Genomic DNA, 23,249 nt, shown 5'->3' with positions numbered 1-23,249 from the left:
TGTCCCTAGTTGGTTCCTCCAGCTACAGAGGAGACTAATTTAGAAGAAGGATCCTTCTCCTACCATCTTTAAAATCACCCTCCCAAACACATGGTCCCATGAGGATCTTTTTGGATCCCATTTTTCTTCTTCTGCTGCTGCTGCTGCTTGAGATCTCATGTCAGTCACCATCTAAAAATGTCTGGAATGGTCTTTTACAGCACTTCTCCTTACTTGACCAAATGGATCACATTTGAGTGATACAGAGCATTCTCTTTCTTTCAGAAGATACGGGCAAAAAAGCTGCTATCCTGATAGCCTGGTATGGGATGAGGAGCTAAGGAATCAAATTTAGGTCCTCTTTTTGACAAGGCAGAGTACTCCCACCAAACAATTCTACATGCTTATTTTTAAGATCACTACATTACTAATTTTTCTAAATATCATCTATATCTGACTTGTTAGTAACACATTCTGTAATGTGCGTGCTGATTCTGTCTTTCTCACTGGAAAATTGGTCTTTGCATTTGTAGTGGAAGGTTTTAAAAGGACCTTAGCAATTTGCATCTGGCTCTGGATTGTCTAGCTACAGCAGATGTTAATTATGAATTGGCAATGAGTAATGCTGACTATCCAAAAATGAAGGTACAATCCACTAAGCTGTACTGCAAAGACTTTGCTCTTTTTTTGTATTCAGTATACTATGCGCATATTAGTCTTTTCCAAGGTTCATAATTCTTACCTCTTCCTTCCTCCTTTGCAAGAGGGTAACATTTTTTCTTATGTCCAATCTTCAGTGATTCATGATAGTAAAGAAACAAGGGCAGCAAAGGCAAAGTTGCTTGTGCAATTTTATTTGTGTGAGTCCAGTAGGATTCTAGAGGTGAAAAATAGAAAACAAAAACCTTTAAAAATTATAAACTTTTAAAAGCCAAATTTCCTAAATAAAGTTAATTTGAATAAACGTATACATCAGTTTTTATATAGATTTGCTATAGCACATTCCCTCAGAGCCCAACTTTAGACATTGGATACCTGATTTTCAGTCACTCATAATGGTAGCTGTAAGTGATGCATGCACTTAGCAAATTTGGGCACCCAAAATCAGACTACTTTTGAAACTGGTGAACCTAATTATTACATAGAAGTCAGATTGTTACCACAGTCTTTAGACAAACTTCCCATTGTGTCTGATTCAAAACCCAATGAAGTCAAGGGAACGACTTCTGTGGACTGTACCTCTACTGTAGATCAAAGGCAATATATGGCCCTGTGTTTATCAGATCTGGCTTCTGGACCATAACAAAAATGTAATTTGTCCTGTTCCAGCAAATAAGTTTGTGTCCGCCATCATGGTACAATACAGTAGCTGTTTAGCAAGAGTCTACACTAGGAGGTGAAGCATAGTGGGGATTTAGGGAGTTGGTAAGTAATTACTCAAATTAAAATTTGGCCAGGACATTGGGGCTAATGCTTTTACTCTTGCAAGAAGTCCCCTGAGATCCCTAATAACCACAAGTCATCAGGACTTTGGTTTTACATCTTATCAAAAAACAATACATTCAGCAATACAATGCCCATAACACCAAGCTGGAGTACAGGTCTTGTGCTGAATTGGCGCAACATCAATGAACCAAAACCATTTCTTGTAGCACTTCAGGTTTCTTGAGAGTTCTGCAATCCTAACCCTAACCAGTTCCCCCTCCTTGCTAAACTGGTGAGAGATCTTGGTTGAAGATTATAGCTACTGGCTATTAAATGGTCCCCTTAAATATGCTACATGTTTTCTGCATTCTCTTTTAAAATGCCCCCTTTTAAAATTCCATTAATAAACAGCTTCATAATGCACATCAAGCCATGACACTCAGGATCCTGGGCTTGTAAGGGTATGTTGATACCAAGGGAGTGCAAATAAACAGCATGAAAATTCAGAGTCAAGCTTTAAAAATATTTATCTGACTTTTGCTTGATGGAAAACGATTAGAAGATTTGTATTGTTTATACAAGATGAGTTTTGTGAAAAGTGTGGCCCAGTAAAAGTGAAGGAGTTTATATCTGAATCCCCATGACACTGTAAGGAAAATATCCCATCTGAACACCCTAGCTTAACTTATAAACATGGTTTTAATTAGGAATACAATGATGGCAACCCAGCAGATATCACTTTTGTTCCTCTCCTAATGGAATTATAGTGGTGCTGTTTATATTGTATCTTTTTAGGTGGGATGAGTTGGGTGGAGAGATTTTTTTTTTCCAAATCTCATCTTTCGCTCTCTTCTCAAATTAATGGAAATTAAAATAAGTTTCCTCTCATTTTCAATACTTTGAAATAGACACGGCAAAGTAACATTAGGGAAATAAACACATCTCACAGTGTGCTTAGTTCACATTAAAGTTATGAGGTAAAATCCTGGCCTCAGTTTTGTCATTGACTCCAGTAGAGCCCGGTGAGACCTGATTTCCCTGCATATAAAGAAAATATCCCCCAAGGGGTCTACATCCACCGTTATGGAGGCGCTGGAAGTTACAGGACTGGTAGGGAGGATATATGGTCTTCCCACAGTTAGGATGCAAGGCTGAATCCTGGCCAAGTTGGAAGCGCTGAAAGATGTTACCTGTGTACAGCTGTTGGCTAGTCTAGGCTAAACAAATTAGTGACCTTAGTCTTGTTACCAGTGAACAGGTGTTATATCACGCAAAAAACTGCCAGCACAGTTGGTACCCATTTGGCAGTGTGAAAGTAGAATGAATTATATTGTAAAAATAAGAATGGATTAAAGAAATGTTGTATGTACCTTTAAGCAGAAATAAGAAATGTTGAAATACAGGTGCCAGGAAAAGAAACATTAGGCATAAACAATGGTGCTAATGGCGAAACATTAACAGAAGATCCGTAATAGTTAGTAAAGAAATAAGATATGCATGTCTAGCCCAGGTAAACTTATCTGATTCTGCTTCCTTTGTTATCTTGCTAAGTTCTTGCCCTTTTATCTGTATAAATAAGATAGTTTGTGTCTTGCATGGTGCTCACATTATCTGGAGCATGGTACTAATAAAACAGAGTGGTCTGACAAACTGTGAGTCCTGAGTCTAACTTTGACAGCAGTCTTGATGGAAAGATTGAGGTTTAAATGGCCAGGAAGACTGAACTATCTTTCATCTCCTGGATATAGGGACATGGGGCCTGACTCACTGGTGCCCGGCATCTTATGTGTTGATTTACACCAGTGCTGAGAGAGCATAAAGGAGATGTTTAACTCTACCATTCTGCCTTAATAGCAGTTATCTCCTATGCACTCAACGTGAGGAAGGTTTGCAGAATCTGGCCCTTAGGTTGTAAGCTGCTCAGGGCAGGGATTGTGTCATTTTATGTGTCTGTGAAACACCATGCACACTGATAGCTCTGTGTTATTATTTAGCCACACATGCTTCCTTTTCACAGCCGTGAATGGTGCAGGGCGAGAACTGAGCCCTTGGAATCTCCAAGTCACCACTGAGGCATGTTGGCGAGCTGGTGTATTGCTGTTACTGCCCACGCCGTAACTTCTTTACATCTAGAAGATTTCACAGTTCACTGCTGTCACGCCAGGTACCTTTTCCCAAAATGTATATTTGCTCTTTAAGGGGAGGCGGGGATGGGAAGAGTAAGCCTCTGTGGCTAAAGAATATTTTATTTATATAGTGACATCAGTATGCATTGTGCTTTACAGACACATAAGGGGACACAATCCCTGACCTATGGAGCTTACAATCTGAGTCAGGTTCTGCACACCTTACTCATGTTGAGTAGCACTTACTTGTGTGACCAATCCCACTGGAGTTTCTTCATTATTTGTGGGTATGAAATAGGCTTCTACATCTGGTGAAGGATCATCCTGTGCTTCAAATAAGCATTTAGTAGTTTGTTTCCAGTTACCAGGTTGTGAGCGCTCTATACTTGGGTTTAACAGAAGGGTTTTTTTTAATGTGTTCATGTGCTTTTAAACATATCTTCACTATCCACCTTTCAATTCCCTCTTCTAGGTCCAAAATATGCACCTTTAAGCTCAGAAATATCGATAAGATTTGGATTTTACCTATAGGAAAAAGAGAGACTGTGTGAGAAAAGAAACCACCAGCATTTGTGACAAGTGTATGGGAAGCGTGGCTCATAGTTGGACATTTCGCTATACATCCCCGATGAGCTGCATCTCAGCTGAATGTTCTAGTGACGTGCAAATGATACAGGGCATGAGAATCCTTTCTCATTTTCCCTCTCAGCCTTCACCAGTGATGGAATTCTGCCAGGGCCAGAGTTCAGGAAAGAACCCTTCATACTTCTCAGCATGAGGTGGAGCAAATGAACATATCTCCACCCTGCACACTAGTCCTAGCATCCAGATTCCAATAGTACCCTGTAAGGTTCATGAAGCACTCAGAGTTACAGTAGCATCAATCATTTCTGCTAAGCAGCCACTGTGGGTGGCTGTGTCTGGGGGAAAAATAGAGGATGTATGCTTCAAACATTCTCATTTTGCCAGTCCCCTAAAAGGAGGAGGTTAGGTTCCTAACTCCAAGTCTTCTCACATTAATGTTCATGGCAGAACTTCCCATGGCTTAAATGGGAGTTTTGGGGTTTTGGCCCTGTCTTACTTTTGGCACAACAGATATGCCAGGAATATGCAGCTTTGAGGCCTCTAGCATTCCAATTTCCCCTTAGATATTCAAACTCTCAACTTGCATACATAATCCTTCATGTCAACTGTTTCACATTAAAAAGAGAGATATTTTTGGTTTGCTAAACACAGTTTCCTAAGGGCAAACCTGCTAATGATTAGCTGATGTAACAATGCCCAAAAAAGTAACTTCTAGTACTGAAATAAACATTACCACATCCATTAACCAACAGGGTAATTTCATTGTCTGATGGTATGTAGAATTGGGATTTGAAAAGTCTTTAGAAGGCAAATGATGCAATCATGAGACTACTTATGCTGAAGGCTGCCTTTGTGTGGCTAAGAATAATTAAAAAAAATATTGTTTTCATTTTTTGCTAATGAGATTAATTGTAGTAATATTTAACGTGAAGACCTCAAAACACTTAAGGAACAAGTCTCACAACACCCCAGTGAGGGATTGTATTATCTTATTACACTAGTTCCTTATTATGCTACAGTTATGATATTATTATTATGTAGGGTGCTTATATCTCATTTATTTGCAGATTAGTTTATTACGCACTGTACAAAATTAAACAGGGCAATGCTGGGTGGGACGGTTGCGGATCTCTCGAGACATCTAGACAGACTTATGTGCAGTGCTGGGGAGGAGCTAGTTGTTGCAGTATGTGCAGGAACCAGTGACATAGGGAAGAATAGGAGACAGGTCCTGGAGGCCAAATTTAGGCTGCTATGTAAGAGATTAAAGTCCAGGATCTCCATGGTAGTACTCTCCGAAATGTTTCTAGTTCCACGTGCAAGGCCAGTTAGACAGGCAGAACTGCAAGGTCTCAATGCATGGATGAGACAATGGTGTAGGGAGTAGAGTTTTAGGTTTATTAGGAACTGGGGAATCTCTTGGGAAAGCAGGAGCCTAGGCAGGAAGGACGGGCTCCAGCTAATCCAAAACAGAACCAGGTTGCTGGCATGTAACATTAAAAGGTTGTAGAGAAGTTTTTAAACTAAAGCTGGGGGAAAGCTGACAGGTATGGAGGAGCACACACATGGCCATCCTTAGGATTTATGGTGCCCTAGGCGGGATTATTAAACTGGTGCCCCTATGCCTGACTTGCTCTTAGCAACACAAACATAAACTTACAGTATTGGAAAACTTGCCTCATGCACTTTATTAAAAACAGTTTAACTTAATGAAGCACACTGTAATGCTGATGGACTATACTTGCACTAAAGAAGTAGCACTGTAGAAAAAATTCTGATTTATTGACAGAATGATGCAAATAATATAATTTTTTTAATTTGTCAACATTTTATTGGAAATTTCTATGAAGAGGTATTGAAACAATGATTTGGTTTTAATTAAAAGCAATCTTTCTGGCTTTTTTGGCTGCAAAATCAGTAATAATGTCATCGTATGACAAAGACAAAGTGATGTCTTGTTCGATTGCAAGAATAGCAAGACCAGTCAAGCATTCCTGACTCATAGAACAGAGATAATTTTTAATGAGCTTTAGTTTTGAGACACTCTGTTCTCCTGATGCTACTGTTACAGGAATTGTCAGTAGAATACGAGTGGCATGTACACATTAGGACAGTGTTTCTCAAACTGGGGTCACCGCTTGTGCAGGGAAAGCCCCTGGCGGGCCAGGCCAATTGTTTACTTGCTATAACCTGTGCTTTTTTTAATCCATTTCTCTCTATTTCACTAAAAAGTGGTGTTTATTGTTTAGTAAGGTAAGTGTTGAATCAAGCTGCATCATTGGACTCTGCATTATTTTGCTTACAATTGAGATTTTTAACAAGAATGTCATACCAGATTACAACAGATGTTAGAAACTTGAAGCTGGATATTTCAGAGGCCAATGACTGTGCTTCATTTTAGCTTTTGTATCTCTGGCTTCTTCCAAAATAGCAACCAGTGCTTCGTAAACTTCCTCAGATTGATATCTCAACGTTTTTACACTTTCTACTCTGCTTTCCCAGCATGTCTGAGATAGAGGCTTACTGGTAATACCATTGACATATGCTTTGAATATTTGCCATCATTGAGTGGAAGCTAAAAAGAGCATGTAAAGGCATTGCAGCAAACCAAAAAAAGAAATAGCTTCTACAGACTTGGCCATATCACACAAAATCAAATTAAGGCTGTGGCATGCACACGGAACAAAAAAGGCTCATGGATTTTCTGCCAGCAATCTATCTTGCACGCCAGAAGTGCATCCTCTCATATTGGCATCATTATCATAGCCTTGTCCTCTAATGTTCATTATGGACAATCTCATTCATTTTAGTTCATCAAGGAGAGCTTGAAGAAGTCCAAAACCTATAGTGTCCTCTACTTCTAAAAATTTGATAAAAGATTCCTTAACTGGAATCTGTGCTGAATCACTAATGTCACAAATTTCACTACTGACGACATCTGTTCTTGATTACTTATGTCCGGAGTGCAATCTAGAATGACGGCAAAATATTTTGCCAAAGTAACCAGTGAAACAATTTTGTCTTTCACTTTATCACTCATTAGCATGATCAGTTCATTTTGAATTCTTGGTCCCAAATAGTGGTCATGTATTTCATTTTCAGTTACTCTTTGGAGATGTTCACTCATCACTGTGTGTCAAATTTTCCCAGCAGTTGAACAAGGCCCCAAAAATTGCCATTTTGGGGCTGGAATAATTTCTCAGCGTTTCCTCTAAAAGCAAGATCATCTGTTGATAGATATTCAACAATAGATAATAGACATTCAAGAACACGGCACCAATGCTGCTTCTCTGACTCCAGCAATCTTTGATTTTGGGCATCAAGAGTTGTGTGATTTTTTAACGTTACACTCAGCTCACACCATTTGTGCATACTTTCAATGTGATGTTGTGCCTTTTCATGTTGCAGTAATATGTGACTACGATTTTTTCCAATCATTAATACCCATGGTCAGGGGCGGCTCTATGTTTTTTGCCGCCCCAAGCATGGCAGTCAGGCGGCCTTCGGCAGCGTTTCTGCGGGAGGGCCACCGGTCCCATGGATTCAGTGGCAGCTCTGCGGGTGATCTGCCAGTCCCGCGCCTTTGGCGTACCTGCCGCCAAATTGCCGCCGAAGCCACAGGACTGGCGGACCTCTTGCAGAAACGCTGCTGAAGGATGCCTGACTGCCGCCTTCTCGGCGGCCAGCACGCCGCCCCCCACGAGCTTGCTGCCCCAGGCTCACGCTTGCTGCACTGGTGCCTGGAGCTGCCCCTGCCCATGGTTGCTATCTTAAAATTGCAACTATTGAAAATCTTTCATGGGAAACAAAATACAGCATCCTTGCATTTAGAGTACACAAGCCACCATCTGTTGACAATTTCACCATTAGAAAGTCTTTTGTAGTAATTGTTTTCTGTGAATTTCCTACCTCTAATGTCTTTAGGATATTCAAGACCTTTTATTCTCACAGGGCCTTTCTCAAGTATAATGGCACATGATTCGTTGTTTAAAGATAGCGGCCATGCGCCAATGTCATCTATATCCCATGCTAGTACAGTTTCAACTGTTGTAATTTCTTGTTTTGTGTCTGCATCTGTTTCAAATGATCTGTGTGTTGTTACGTTTCTTCAGCTTCGTCTGCATAAAAATGTTCTTTGGCAGTTACTTGATGATCTTGATCAATTTCGTTGTTTTCATGACATACAAACTTAAGTATAAAACCCTTCTGTGCTTGTAAAACTAATCCTATTTCATCTTTTCAGTTTCTTTTTTGTGATCCAGAAAGTTGTTTTCGATACGACATAACTTATAAGGGTGTTTTTTTAAAGAAATAACTTTTTAAATTATTGTCAGATTAGCAGAAATATTATTTAAAATAACTAATATCGGATAGCCATGAGCCTGTGAACTTGAGCTAGTGTGAAGACACCTCACAAGGCGCTCCACCCTGACTGAGACACAGCAGAACTGGAAACCCATGTCATTTTTACAAAGCCACTTTTTAGTTTTAAATGTATAGTGGGCATCAGTCTTAATGTTAGTTACAACTCTATATCAACCTTATACTGTAAATAGATTCATGACATTATCCAGTTTAATAAGCTGGGTTTCCAAGCATTGGGAAAATATAACCCTAGTTTTATTCCTAGGTAAAGCACAAAGTGACCAAAATGAAGTCAGCACAGAATCATCTAATCTAGATTAAAGTACCATAGAAATGTTACAGAAGGCCTATTGTGCCTTATTTTTGTTTGGGGAAACGTTAGCAATAGCTGCACGTTTTGGGCACTGCCCGAAATACAGGGTAAATCACTGCCTCTAAAGTTCCATCAAAAACTGACATTTTTACAGCTCCAGCATGATCTGCTGCACAGATTCTTCACAAGAAAGTGTCCCTGGCCTTTTTAACTCATATTAACCATGTATTTATTTATGAAAGTTGGACAAACCATTGTGAAAATGTAAGACATTGACTGTCCAACCTCTGGGCTGGCAAAAGCTATACTGACTCACTGGAAAAAAAAGCAAGGGAATTTTAGTACAACATATGGTCACTCTATACACTAGTAGGGAGCTGAGCGTATTACAGTTGTTGGAGGGTTCTATTTAGCAGTAACAGGGCTATAGGAAAGCCAATCATCATTATTTGTTTCTCGAATGAAAACTGGCCCACTCCCTGCCCCAAACCAAACTTGTCATAAATAATTGTCAACAACTTAATTTTCTGTTTTTGGCTAAGATATTGATATTTTAAAAAAAATATTGAAATTGGATTCAGGATTGTTAGCAAGCATTTTTGGCAAACAAAGTTGTTAAATGACAATCTAAATGGCAACACAGTACTGCTTTCATGCTTGGCTCACCCCCAGCCTGCTGGTCCAACAGCTGCAGTAGAGGAGGAGATAGGTGGAAAGCTGCAGGACCCCAAAATCCACCTCTTGGGGTGCAGATGGCAACAGCAGCAGCAAACCCTCAGGTCCGATCACACGCCACTGGGCATCACCACCAGCACCACGGACCATGGTGAAGTTAGCACAGCATCTGATCTCAGGGACGGGACACCCACAGAGCCACAGCAGTTCATCCTGCCTTGCGCAGCTCCCCCACTGGATGAAATGGATCGCTGCCAGCCCAGGGGAAAGATGCACTCCCCAGCTAGGGTGACCAGATGTCCTGATTTTATCAGGCCAGTCCTGATATTTGGGGGTTTGTCTTATATAGGCACCAATTACCCCTCATCTAGGGTGACCCACAGCAAGTGTGAAAAATCAGGACAGAAGCCTATATAAGAAAAAGACCCAAAAATTGGAACTGTCCCTATAAAAGTGGGACATCTGGTCACCCTACCCCAACCCTCTGTCCTGATTTTTCACACATGCTACCTGATCACCCTTTCCCCAGCCCAGCCAGCTGTGTGTGATCATTCCAATCCAGTCCCTGTTGCTTGGGCTGGCTGCTGAGGAAGTGAGTCACTTTCAGTTTCCCGTCCTTGGCACGCAGCCAGCCAGCCAGCAACCCACCCCCGCACCAGCAGCTTTACCCAACCAAGCCCTGCCCGAGGGGAGGGGGGAGAGAGGGGTGCTCCACAAGGGAGGGAGAGGGGAAATGGGGGGGTGCTCCATGTGGGGGGAAGAATGCACATTATGGGGGGCAACAAAGGATACTGCCAGAGCCACCCAGCCTGCCTCACCTCACGCGAGGGAGAGAGTCACACTCACAGGTGAGTTCCTTCCCCCACCCCTTCCCAGAGACCCCAGCAGCCAATCCCCTCCCTCAGACTGTGCTGCAGGCAGCGCATTCGGCTCTCTCTAGGACCCAACCCTGCTCTTACATGCTCCACTGCTTCCTGTCCCTCTGGGCTCCTGGCAGAGTGGTGCCCCAGACAAACTGGTGCCCTAGGCAGCTGCCTATTCTGCCTATGGCTAAGGATGGCCCTGAGCATACAGTTCAAGCAGACATCCCATGGGGAGCATCTATTAACAGGGATTCTCTGTATCCTTGTAAGGAAGAGACGATAGAAGTGGAGGAACTGAAGAGAAACAAAAAAGTCACCTTCAATTACATCACATGAAGGAAGACAACTAAAAAGTGACAAATTTTATAAGTGCTTGTGCATGATTGAAGAAGTCTAATGCTAAGATAGGTGAACTTGAGTGTCTGGTAGTAAATGAGGATATTGATATAATAGGCATCACAGAAACTTGGTGGAATGACAATAATCAATGGGACATGGTGGTGGCAGTTGGGTACAAAATATATAGAAATAACAGTAGGCTGTGATGGTGGGGGAGTGGCACTGTAGATGAAAGAAAGCATAGAGTCAAATGTAGTAAAAATTTCTATCCATAGAGATTCAATGGTACCATTTAAGTAATTAAAAATGACTTAAGTGGTACCATAGAATCTCTATGGATAGAAATTCCATGCTTGAATAATAAGAGTATAGCAATAGGAATATACTACCAACCACCTGACCAGGGTGGTGATGGTGCTTGTGAAATGCTCAGGGAGATTAGAGAGGGTATAAAATAGAAAACTCAGTAACAATGGGGAATTTCAACCATCCCCATATTGACTGGTGTGATAGACCCAGACCAGTTGGGAACAGCAAAGTAGTAAAAGGCAGATATACGGGCCACTGGATAAGCAGTTTTCTGTTCCCTGACTGACCAGAGCAGGGGCTGCTCCAGACTAATGAGAACACCTGACTCCAATTAACCTGCTAACAGTCAGGGGACGCTGTTAAGCATCTGACTCTAATTAAGGCCCCTCTGATGCTATAAAAGGGCTCACTCCAGTCAGGCAGAGGAGAGCCAGAGGAGAGGAAGTGCAGCTGAAAGGCTGGTTAATGAAGACACCCTCAAGTCATCGGTAAGGGAGCCCTAAGGTAGGGGTGAAGAAGGGAGAAGCAGGAGAGATGTGGGGAAGTGGCCCAGGGAAATGTAGCAACTCTGGCAGTGAAAGGTTGGCTGCCAACAGCTGCTACCATTAGGGTCCCTGGGCTGGAACCTGGAGAAGAGGGTGGGCCCGGGTTCTCCCCAAACCACCACTACAGGAACTCCTCCTGGGAAGGGAAGACAGGCCTCTGTCAGGACAGGAGGCTAAACTGTTCTGAAATAAGCCCTAGGGACAACAGAGACTGTGAGAGTTCTCTCACCAACCTCCTTGCTGGCTTATGATGAAAAGGGCTTAGTAGACTGTATCCCTGGCCCTAGAGAGAGAAGGGCTATGTGGAGGGTTGCAGTGAGCCTCTGAGGCTAGCATAAACCGCCTGGAAGCGCAGGACCCACAAAGACAAGGTCGGAGCTCTGCCACAACTGGTACATGTCATCTCAGGACGAGATGCAGAAATAAAGTTTCCAGACATCATTAATGACAGCTTCTGGGAGCAGCTAGTCTTGGAACCCACAAGAGGAGAGGCAATTCTCGATTTAGTCCTAAGTGGAGCACAACATCATGTCCAAAAGGGCTGAACCACTCAGTAATAGCAACCATAATATAATTAAATTTAATGTCCTGGGGAGGGGGTATACCAAAGAAGCCCACCACAGTAGCATTTGACTTCAAAAAGAGGAACTACAGTTAAATGGAAATTAAAAGGAACAGTCACAAGAGTGAAATGCCTGCAATCTGCATGGAAACTTTTAAAAAACATCATAATAGAGGCTCAAATTAATGCCTCAAATGAAAAAGAATGGCAAGAGGACCAAAAAAGTACCACCATGATTAAACAGAGTAAAAGAGGTGGTTAAAGGCATCCTTTAAAAACTGGAAGTCAGATTCTACTGAGGAAAAGAGAATGGAGCATAAACTCTGGCAAGTCACATGTAATGAGGGAGGCCAAAAAAGAATTTGAAGAGCAACAAGCAAAAGTATCCAACTAACAGCAAAAAATTCTTTAAATACACCAGAAGCAGCAAGCCTACCAAACAGTGTAGTCACTGGATGATCGAGTTGCTAAAGGAGCAGTCAAGGAAGACAAGACCATTGCGGAGAAGCTAAGTGGATTCTTTGCATTGGTCTTAACTGCAGAAGATGTGAGGGAGATTCCCAGACCTGAGTCATTCTTCTTAGGCGACAAATCTGAGGAACTCTCCCAGATTGCAGTGTCATTAGAAGAGGTTTTGGAACAAATTGATAAATCAAACTGTAATAAGTCACCAGGACTAGATGGCATTCACCCAAGAGTTCTGAAGGAACTCAAATATGAACTTGAAAAAGTACTAACTGTGGTATGTAACCTATTGCTTAAATCAGCTTCTGTATCAGATGAGTGGAACCAATGTGATGCCAATTTTTAAAAACTGCCTCAGAGGCAATCCTAGCAATTATAGGCCATTAAATCTAACTTCAGTACCAGGCAAATTGGTTGAAACTATAGTAAAGAAAGAATTATTAAATATATAGATGAACATGATTTGCTGGGGAAGAGCCAACCCAGCTTTTGTAAGGGAAATCATGCCTCACCAATCTATTAGTTCTTTGAAGGGGTGAACACAAGAATGATCCAGTGGATACAATGTATTTGGACTTTTGGAAAGCCTTTGACAAGGTCCCTCACCAAAGGCTCTTAAGGCAAGCAAGCAATCATGGAATAAGAGGGAAGGTCTTCTGATGGATTAGTAACTGGTTAAAAGACAGGAAATGAAGGGCAGGAATAAATGGTCAGTTTTCAGACTGGAAAGAGGTAAACAATGTCCCTCCAGGGATCTGTACTGGAATCAGAGCTGTCCAACATATTCATAAATGATTTTGAAAAAGGGCTAATCAGTGAGGTGGCAAAATTTGCAGATTATATGAAATTACTTAAGATTAAGTTCAAAGCAGACTGCGAAGAGTTACAAACGGATCTCACAAAACTATGTGACTGGGCAACAAAATGACAAGGTGAACAAGATGAAATTCAGTGTTGATAAATGCAAAGAAATGCATATTGGAAAACACAATCCCAACTATGCATACAAAATGGTAGGGTCTAAATTAGCTGTTACCATGCAAGAAAGAGATCTTGGAGTCATTGTGGAGAGGTCTCTGAAAACATCCTCTCAATGTGCAGTGGCAGTCAAAAAACTAACAGTGTTAGAAACCATTAGGAAAGGGATAGATAATAAGACAGAAAATATCATAATGCTGCTATATAAATTCATGGTAAAGGCACACCAGGAATGCTGAGTGTAGTTCTGATCCCCACCAGATATATTAGAAATGGAAAAGGTGTAGAGAAGGGCAACAAAAATGATTATGGGTATGGAACAGCTTCAGTATAAGGTGAGATTAAAAAGATGGGCTATTCAGTTTGGAAAAGGGACAACTAAGGGGAACTAGGATAGAGGTCTATAAAATCATGAATGGTGTGGAGAAAGTGAATAAAGGAGTGTTATTTATAGAATCCTAGAACCATCGAGTTAGAAGGGATTGGAAGGGTCATCTAGTCTAACCCCTTGATGGAGGATTTGTTGTGTCTAAACCATCCAAGTCAGATGGCTATCTAGCTGCTTTTTTACCCTTTCACATAACACAAGAACCAGGGGTGACCCAATGAAATTAATAGGCAGCAGGTTTAAAACTAACAAGGGAAAGTACCTCTTAATAGAACACACAGTGAACTTTTTGCCAGAGGACGTTGTGAAGGCCAAAACTATAACTAGATTTTAAAAAGAACCAGATAAATTCATGGAGGATAGGTCCACCAATGGCTATTTGCCAAGATGATCAGGACACAGTCTCATGCTCTAGGTGTCCTTTGGCCTCTGTCAGATGCTGGGAGTGGACGACAGGGGGTGGATCACTTGATTGGCCTGTTCTGTTCATTCTCGTTGAAGCATCTGGCACCGGCCACTGTCAGCAGACAAGACAGGACTAAATGGACCATTGGTCTGACCCAGTATGGCCATTCTTATGTTCTTATGAGATCTATGGGCATATGTTTGATTTTGATACCATCGTGTATGACAGTGGTCCCAAGGTTATTTAGGCAAATACACTAGTTTAGTGTCCTAAGATATTGAACAAATATTAGTAAAGCCATCATTTCCCATTCTTTGTACAAGCTCTAACCCCTATTTCTTGGATTTTACACAGGCAAAACTACAGTGTGGGTTAGAGAATACACAAAGAAGTAGGAAGAACACTCAAGCTCAGCAGAGGGACATCATTGTGCATCATTAAGGTATGGATCCGGGAGCTTAGAATACCAGTCACAAACTCCTGAAGTATCAGTACTGGAAGGAATGAGTGTTTGGGAGCCATTGTTGTATGTGCCTTACTGATTATTGAGTGAAAGAGGATGAATCATGTTGCTCATGGAAATACGAACTGCTTTTCCTGTTGAACCTCGTGTTTTCATTGCCACCTTCAAAACTTTCACCAGCCAAGTCACTTTAGCTGTGGTCTTTGAGAAATGGCAAGTTTAGTTTGGTAACTTTTGGTCCAATATGATTCCAGTGGATGGTAACAAAAGTTTGGAGTTCACCAAAGCTTGATGGTCTTTAGATTTAGAGTTTTAATTTGGAGCCGTCCCTACTTGGAATAGTAAGATGTCTCTCACATGCACACACACTCTGTGGCTGCTCTTCCCTCTCCAGCCTCCTCCCTGACCAAAATCACCACCTGCCTGGAACCATTGTAATTATTCCCATCACAATGCATATCAGACACAAGGCTTACTTCCAGTCTCCCAAGTTTGAAGCCAAACTTAGACAGGATGTAACTTACTTCATCTTTCAAGAATAATGTTGCATTCTTCCTACCACTGCTACCCTTTCTTTGGGGACTAATATTCAAATGTAAGGAGTCTACTCTTGCTGCCATGCAACTTTTTAATGAAAGATCTAAGTTCTAAGGGTGAAATTTATGCCAAATTTTATTGAACTGGGAAAAAAGGTTTTCCCCATATGAGTACTCAGAATCCATTTCAGGTGGGAAAAATAATATACCTGTGATTGTGACAGGTGAAGAGTGTTAACCAAGGAAACCTCACTCAATCTATTAATTGGTTTGGAGTATGGGAAGAATAATTTGAACTGGATTTCTTTGTCTATCTGAGAAGAACTTAAGGTATGTCCATAGACTGATCCTCCAAAACGTATAATTAATCACTCCAGAGAGTATGAGACAGTGAGAAATTATTTAAAAGGTTATCCTGAGTTCTAAGATGACATATTTTAACTATAATCCATCATCAGATTAGCTCCCCGGCCCATTTAAATATTCAATACTTATACATAATGATATCAATCACTCACACAAGGAATGAGGTCCTTTAAATCTCTCATCTTTGTTCTTATCACCAGTCTTTATTCTAAGCATGCAGGGCAATTTACCATCCTAGGTCTGTGTATGGATTGCCACTGACATCAGTGAGAGCTGCATGTTGCCTCTCAGGGCACAGTTTGGCCTTCAGGAAATTCTTCTTAAATGAGACCAAAGGGAACAGTCCTGCACTGAATTGCTAATAGATCTCGAATGTCCATGATTCTGTGAAATCGAGTCCACTTCCTTACAGCAGTCCCAGGTTTACAATGGCTTCAGTGGCTCCATGGAGCCGGGCCCGTCCTCAGAAGGGGCCCCGGCCTGCTCGGCTTGCCCTGCGCCCCAAGACTCCTTTGGCACCCTCCACCCACCACTTGCTACTCTCAACCTGCCTGCCTGCTGCCTCCTTGGCCCCACCCTCCAGCTTCTCTCTGCCCCCTGGCCAGACCCCAATGCACTTCTGGTTCTGGGCAGTCTCTGTGGGGCCTCACCTGTCTCCCCAGAGCTGAGCCACCTGGGACTGGTGCAGAAGCCTGGCCAGTCTCAGCCCAGGGGTTGGGGGGGAGGGAAGGGGACAGTGCGGGAAGCTTGGCGAGGCCCCTCCAAGGGAAGCGCATCTTGAGGGAGGATGGCCGGGGCAGGCCCTGGCCTGGCTGATCACACCACTCCTGAGGGACTGGAGCAATTCTACGCCCCGGGACCAGCTCTGGCTGCACTGCCAGCTCAGCCTGGCAGACACAATTGCCTCCCAGCAGGGCCAGTGAGTGCGGTTGGGACGCAGGGTGTGGGGGAGTGGGTTTCTTGCAGGGGAAGTGCTGGGATCTGAGGGGACAGGGAAGATGTGTATGTTGGGGCACTAGAGAGAGGGGAAATCTGAGCCCATTAATGGGTTTGGTAGCCCAAGGCTTCTGCTTACAAACTCTAGTTCCTCAATAAAACAGTCTGAAGGAATTCCCCCTCCCACAACATATGGAACAATATGGCCCACTGTTACTAACTGTAATACATCTGTATACAATTATTGCTATATCTAAGGGGAGATGCATATGGAATCATGATCACTTTGCTATCGATATATCTATCACTCGGCTGAGAACCTGTAGAACAGAATTATAAATCTTCCCCAGTGAGGCTTAGCTGACAGTATTTTGCTCAAATAGGATGCCTATGTTCATAACAAGGCCATTTGGAGAAACACTGCACTTATGGCAAAGCAGCAAGGCACATTGTGCTGTGAACATTTTTAGAAATTAACTTCCATCTACATGAAATACGGGGTTACCCCATAATTCGTTGCAGCATATAGCACACTGCCTCAAGTAACTTTGTCTCACCCTCCTGTTACATCTTTCCTGAGACAGCTGCTCTTTCCTCCCCCCTGATACATCAACCTATACTCAGTTCAACTGGTTTGAGTTGGAGGCAAATTTTGGTAGGTTTTTCTCGCCATCATTATTCAAATAACACAAATTCATGGCTTTCCCTCTTCCCTTGAAAAGAGAGGTGGAGAGAAATATGAAAACGTCTAAGAATCCCTGATTTATAAGATTCAAAATATCTCACGTAATTTATTATCTAGTTATGTATTTTCTTCACCACATTTGGCTTTGAAACTCACTTAAATACAAACATACCCTCTTTTATTTATGTGGTGTAATACAGTAAGTGCCAGGATTCAGAGCGGGTAAGTGGGCACTTTCATTAAATCCATGAATTCTCTAATGTAGTAAATACCAGCATACATGAACACTGTCTGTACAGGATGATTCTATTCTCCCATGCCTCAGTTGCTGCTCTCTCCTTTAGATTAACTCAGTAATCCCTCACAAGTGTTTGGAGGTGGAAGATGAAGTCATACAAGTTAACACACCTTAAATCAGTAGGCAATCAAAATAAATCCTGTTGATCTCCACAGACTTTTCCATGCAGGAATAAAATCCCACATGAGAGGTACCAAATGCTTCTGCATATATCTAACGGATGTGCTGCTTCCTCTCTATTCTTGGTTCACACATGAGACCCCAAATGACAGTAATGGGAGCCACATGGAAGCATCCAAGGGCAGAATTTGGCCCACGGAAAATAACATCCCACTCAAAACACAAAGTCCCAAATCCTGTTAGTTGAATGCTCTGGAGATATTGGAGCATAGGCATATTCAGCACCAAGAAGTTAGCTCTTTTCTTGGAACCAATACCGTTGAAGATCCTTCTGTGCAGTGGGGAAACAGTAAATATGGAGATAACCACTCTCCTGTTACCATCACCTGCAACCTGAACTTCGAATACCAGCTAATACACCCCATGTGCAACATTCTTTCCTCAAGAAAATAACAGTTCCCTTTGGTCAGAATGTACTCTCAGATAAATGCTAACAAGGGCAGGCAACACATCCTACTCACAAAAACTTCTTGGGTAAGAGAAACATAGCGCTAGATTCTCTGCTGCAGCACAATGGGGCTGGAAAGAGGGAGATCTCCCCAGTTTGGGAATTATTCCAGTGTTGGGGAATCTCTAGCTAGCGTAACTCTGGCATTGCTGGCTCCCACACCACCAGCCCCTGGTAGGTGGCATGGTGAGGGCCTGGTTGTGCCCTGCACCACCTGTTCTCAGCTGGTATAATGACCACTGGGTGAATATAATCATCTGGCATGGTTTAGGAGAGCCCTGTTGGAATTAATAATATTTTGGAATTAGTAATAATGTAGGGATATTAACACAACACTAATTTTAACCATGAATTCCTTTATTAAGTCCAAAGGCCAGATGGTATTTTAGGCTTTAAACATGCCTAGCAGTCTAAAGAATAAGCAGTCACTACACAGTAACAAAGTATTCATAAGCATGTGATTAGTATACTTACAGATAGGCCAAAACTAGGGGACACTGTCTCATCCTAATGTTCTCTAGCACCATCAGGTCAGATCTCACCAAGAACCCTCAGATTCAATAACTCTTTTTATACCCTTCAACAAACACCTGACATCCTAGCCAATTACTACTTTAGCTAACAGTCAGCTGGAGACAGTCACCCCAGTTGGTCATAGGTCTTCTTTTTAGAAAGTTCCCCTTAACTCAATTGTTATTCTTTGAACCAGATGTCCTCCCTGCTTCATTCCTTTTGGCCTTATAACTTTCAAGGCCTTCCTTCTGTTTGCTAGTTAGGGTCTTTCTTTACAATGCATATATTGCTGTGACCAAATTTAAGCTAACTCTAATTTCAGATTTAGTCCACTAGACCTAAGACTGCTCTAAATTACCCTGGAACTGGAATAGAAACAGCATTAGAATTGGGAAGCTACGCCAAGCTCGTTTGTTGTCCCCATCCTGTCAGCTGCACCTGACAGATACTGGGCACAGCTGAGAATGCCCATAACATTGTTGCCTGTGCTGATTTGTGTTGCAGAATAAAGTGCTGTGCAAATTGCTGTCTGTGTTCTCTGTATGTCGTTTCAAACAGAGAAAATCCCCTCATCGATAATTAACAGTGAAATCCCACTTCCATGCAATTGTAATCACCCATAAGTGTCCTATGTCTGAAATACAGAACATCATGCATGCTGCTCAGATGTGTAAGTCTGTGATCTAGGAGATTTGTGTGTGGCAGAGCAGAGAATGTAAAAATCTGGGCCTGATTCTCCTTTCATTTATGCCAGTTTTACATCAGTGTCACTCCACTGAGTGTATGGGGACTAATTTTGCTCACCATTGCCTTGCACCTTGTGTAGCCCATTCCAACAGTGTACAGTGAGTTTAAAATGCTACCGGTACAGAATAGTAGTCGTTTTAGAGTCACTCTGCAGAGGTGTATATGCCTGCAAAAGTTTCAGTGAATCCAGCCCTAAATCTCTTACTGTGCATTAGGAAACAATCTGCCACTTTCCATCAGCTCAGTGCAGAACAATAGCTTTCGTTTGAAAAGAATCCATTAACCTCCAGAATTTTATTTTTTTTAAAAAATAGAGACCTTCAGTAGTTTGACTTTTCACATATATAACAAATCATTTTTAGGGGTTAGTGTGGAGGCTTGTGACAACTAGTTGGTTGTAATAATTAATATGATCATTCTTCATTGTTATTACTTTAATAAGGCAAACACCCTATTAAAATAAACTGAAACAGTTGGCTCTAGCCAAGTCATTGCAATTGTGCTAAACAGTTTAATAACCTCACAATGTAACTGGAAAGAATAAATTAATCCCCAAAGGTTCTTACTGGGAGTTTTTGACGTTATTAGCTTTAAAGTTAGTCATACAAAAGATCCCAAATTTTGAGTCTACTCAGATTCCCCAGTTCCTGAGAGTTTCTGCACCTCTCTTGATGTTAATAAGGGTCTTTTCAGCAGAGGGTATACTCACTATACGTGGGCAAGATGACAATGGACTAAACACAAAATGCTGTAAAATGCACCAAGTAAACCAACAGGAACAATAGGGAAAATTTTTTGTTTCTAACTCTTTTCAATTATAGTGATCTTAGTGTGACTTTTAACTATAGTATGTATAAAATATTCAGATATAAAAGTGATGTGTAAGATGACAGTAATTTTCTTCAAGCTTAAAACTCGGGTTTTAGTTACTTGTAAGTTTCTTAAAAACACAAACAAAACTCCCTCCACCCCCCTGAAATGAATTGTTTAGGAAATTTTTATAAAAATAGAGAGATGGATTTTTAGGGCTAGCTCAGCATGAAAACAATGTTATTCACATGCTAAGAAAATATTCGGGTTTTTTCTGTCTATCAGTAACTCTAAAATGATCATGTTTGCAAACTTCCAATGTACCTAGATGTGAAGCAGGATTAGTGCCTTTGAAATAGAAGAAGAATCTTGGTTTTGAAGTAAGTTATGTATTTTTCAAGATAGCTGCTCAGCCTGTGCAGTATACTTGTTTTCTTAGGTCTTAATCCTGTAATGACCCTTGGACAGATCCCTGGACCAGCATACAGACTTACTGAAATCAAACTTGTGAGGAGCATATTGCAAGATTAGAGCCTTAATTAAAAAAAGATGCAGTAGGCACTTGCAGATCAGAGTGAGGCTTTTCCTTTATCACTGTCACACAGCAAGTCTCTCTCTCTCTCTCCTCCAAAATGTTTGAAGCTTTTACTTCAGGTGAGCATTTTCCAGCAATCATCAGCCTGAGCTTTTCAATTTGTCACCTCTGTCACATTTAACAACCTTTCAGTGCTAGTTACAGTAAAAAGGAGGAAGGAAATGGAGTCAGAAGAATACAGCAGAGAATGGAGCAAGGGAGCGAAGAAGTACAAGGATAATATTGTTAGATAATAAAGATAATCTGGATCTTTTAATTTGTTTTGACTCCTTAGGCCGACATTTATTTATAAGTAATATTTGTCTATAGTTTATTGTAGGCAGTGGTAAACCTTGCTATGGCCCTCTGCTCAGACACCAGTTTCCAGTTATTCAATGAAGTAACTGTTCTCTTGTCCACAGTTTTAGCAACCCCATCTGTATGCTTCACTTGTCCACTTGAATGTCCAGAATAAAGGAAAGTATAATTTCCAACTGTGAACTCTCCTGTACCCCGCCAACGTGTCTCCTGTACGACAGCCAAGGAAACTTGTAACTTCCTTAACTCCTCTGCTTCTAGCTCAGTCTGGCCTGGAGCAAATAGAGTTCTAACATGCCAGCTTGCAATACATGTAATATGTATTTAGCCATTATCTGAAATCCATGACTATCTGCTAGGCTTGACAGGCCAAGGTAAAAATCTGTATAAGTCAGTCTGACTTGTACTGTGTTTATAACAAGTAAGTTTTGGATGTAATGGCTTGTTAGGTCAATCCATCCTATCCAGCTCATGGAAATGCCATTAACACAGCCTCCTGGCTGCTAGGAATAGGTATCTGAATTACACCCTAGTCCACTTGACCGTCCAAGGCTCACGAGCTTGGACTGTTCAGATTTGAAATCAAAGTTTTCTTTCTCCTAGACAGACTTGTTTACAGAGGCTAAGAAAGCCCTGTCTGCTTCAGTTTGAAATCAAGAAAAAGATGGATGCAACTGGAGCCAAATTTGATCTTGATAAGGTAAAGAATAGCTTGGGAGGGAGGCATACAAGGTAATGCTTGGAGGGCGTTTCAGATAATTAATTTGCAATAATGAAGAAATCTCACTTCAGACTGGAGAAGAAATATTCAAGAAAGCAATACAAAGTACAGCAGAAGAAGTTATTGGAAGGCATAAGAAAGCAAGGAAAAGTGGGACAAGCAATGAAATAAGAACATTACAGGAAAAGTGTAAATGAGCCAAGTCTGCTGGGAAAGCAGAAGAAGTAAAAGCATTGTGCAAAATGGTGAAGAAATCCCAAAGATTTGACAAACAAAAGTTCTGGAAAGAAGAGGCTCAACAACTGGAGGAGGCCTCTTGAAAACAAGATATGCAAAAAGGTTAAATTGTATGGAAACACCATCAGACAAACAATAAGAAAAATCTGACACCAAAAATGCCAAAGAGCTGCTGGAAGTATGGAAGGAGCATTTTGACAAAGAGCTGAATCCTATAGTTTATCCAGTTGTGAGCATTCTAGACGTGCTAAATGAGCAGCCTGCAAGGCAGAATTGATATCAGCATTGACCCACTATCAGAAGAAGAAATCGAAAGAGCAGTAAAGCAGTTAAAAAGGGGAAAGCTGCAGGAATAGACAATATAATAGCTGAGCTGCTAAAAGCTGATGGGACAAGTGCTATCAAAGCATTAGGAAAAATAAGTAAGTAAGGTGTAGGAGCGAGAGGAGATACCAAATGACTGGCTATAGGCAATGGTTGTACCAGTCCCGAAGAAAGGAAATCCTGCTGATCTAAATAATTATAAGTATCAGAGGGGTAGCCGTGTTAGTCTGGATCTGTAAAAAAACAAAAGAGAGTGTCTTGGCTAGAGACTAACAGGAGTTCTGCAGCATGAGCTTTTTTGGGTGGAATATACTTTTTTCTGATGCAAGAATACCACCACTCTCTGCAGAAGAGTGGTGGCATGCATGCTGCATGCTGACTATCTCTATCTAAGCTGCCTTTATTGCCTTTTGCTTTTTATAAATAATTATAGACATATAAGCTTATCAGTACCAGAAAAATTATGTCAAAAGTAATTGTCAAAAGATTAAGGCCATAGCTAGAGGAACAAGTAGGTGAGGAACAATGCAGCTCCAGATGAGGCCGAAATTGCATTGATCAGATATTCATGCTCAGACAGGTGGTGGGGAATTGCTGTTTACATGGACTTCACAATGGTATTTGATTCCATTTGAAGCATTATGAAAAGTAGTAAAATCATATGGAGGTCCAGAAAGGATGGCAGTATTTATAAAAGTTATATATGAAGATGCCTGTAGAGCAGTAAGAATTGGTGGAAAAATTAAGCAACTAGTTCCTGTCAAAGTTTG

General features: G+C 41.4%; 2 long non-coding RNA genes across 2 annotated transcripts in view; one reads left to right on the top strand and one right to left on the bottom strand.

Moving 5' to 3' along the window:
- LOC120399338 overlaps positions 1–856 on the bottom strand; it is a 34,638-nt gene extending 33,782 nt beyond the window's left edge. Inside the window, exon 1 of the long non-coding RNA XR_005595099.1 lies at positions 722–856. This is a non-coding gene — a long non-coding RNA (uncharacterized LOC120399338). The remainder of the gene's footprint in view (positions 1–721) is intronic.
- Positions 1–23,249, top strand: part of LOC120399337 — a 66,902-nt gene that overhangs the window by 31,390 nt on the left and 12,263 nt on the right. The window contains exons 2-3 of the long non-coding RNA XR_005595098.1: positions 3,422–3,568; positions 14,678–14,765. This is a non-coding gene — a long non-coding RNA (uncharacterized LOC120399337). The remainder of the gene's footprint in view (positions 1–3,421; positions 3,569–14,677; positions 14,766–23,249) is intronic.

This window comes from Mauremys reevesii, linkage group 2, assembly GCF_016161935.1.
Source record: "Mauremys reevesii isolate NIE-2019 linkage group 2, ASM1616193v1, whole genome shotgun sequence".
Lineage (NCBI taxonomy): Eukaryota > Metazoa > Chordata > Testudines > Geoemydidae > Mauremys > Mauremys reevesii.
This window is presented reverse-complemented; position numbering and strand designations above follow the sequence as displayed.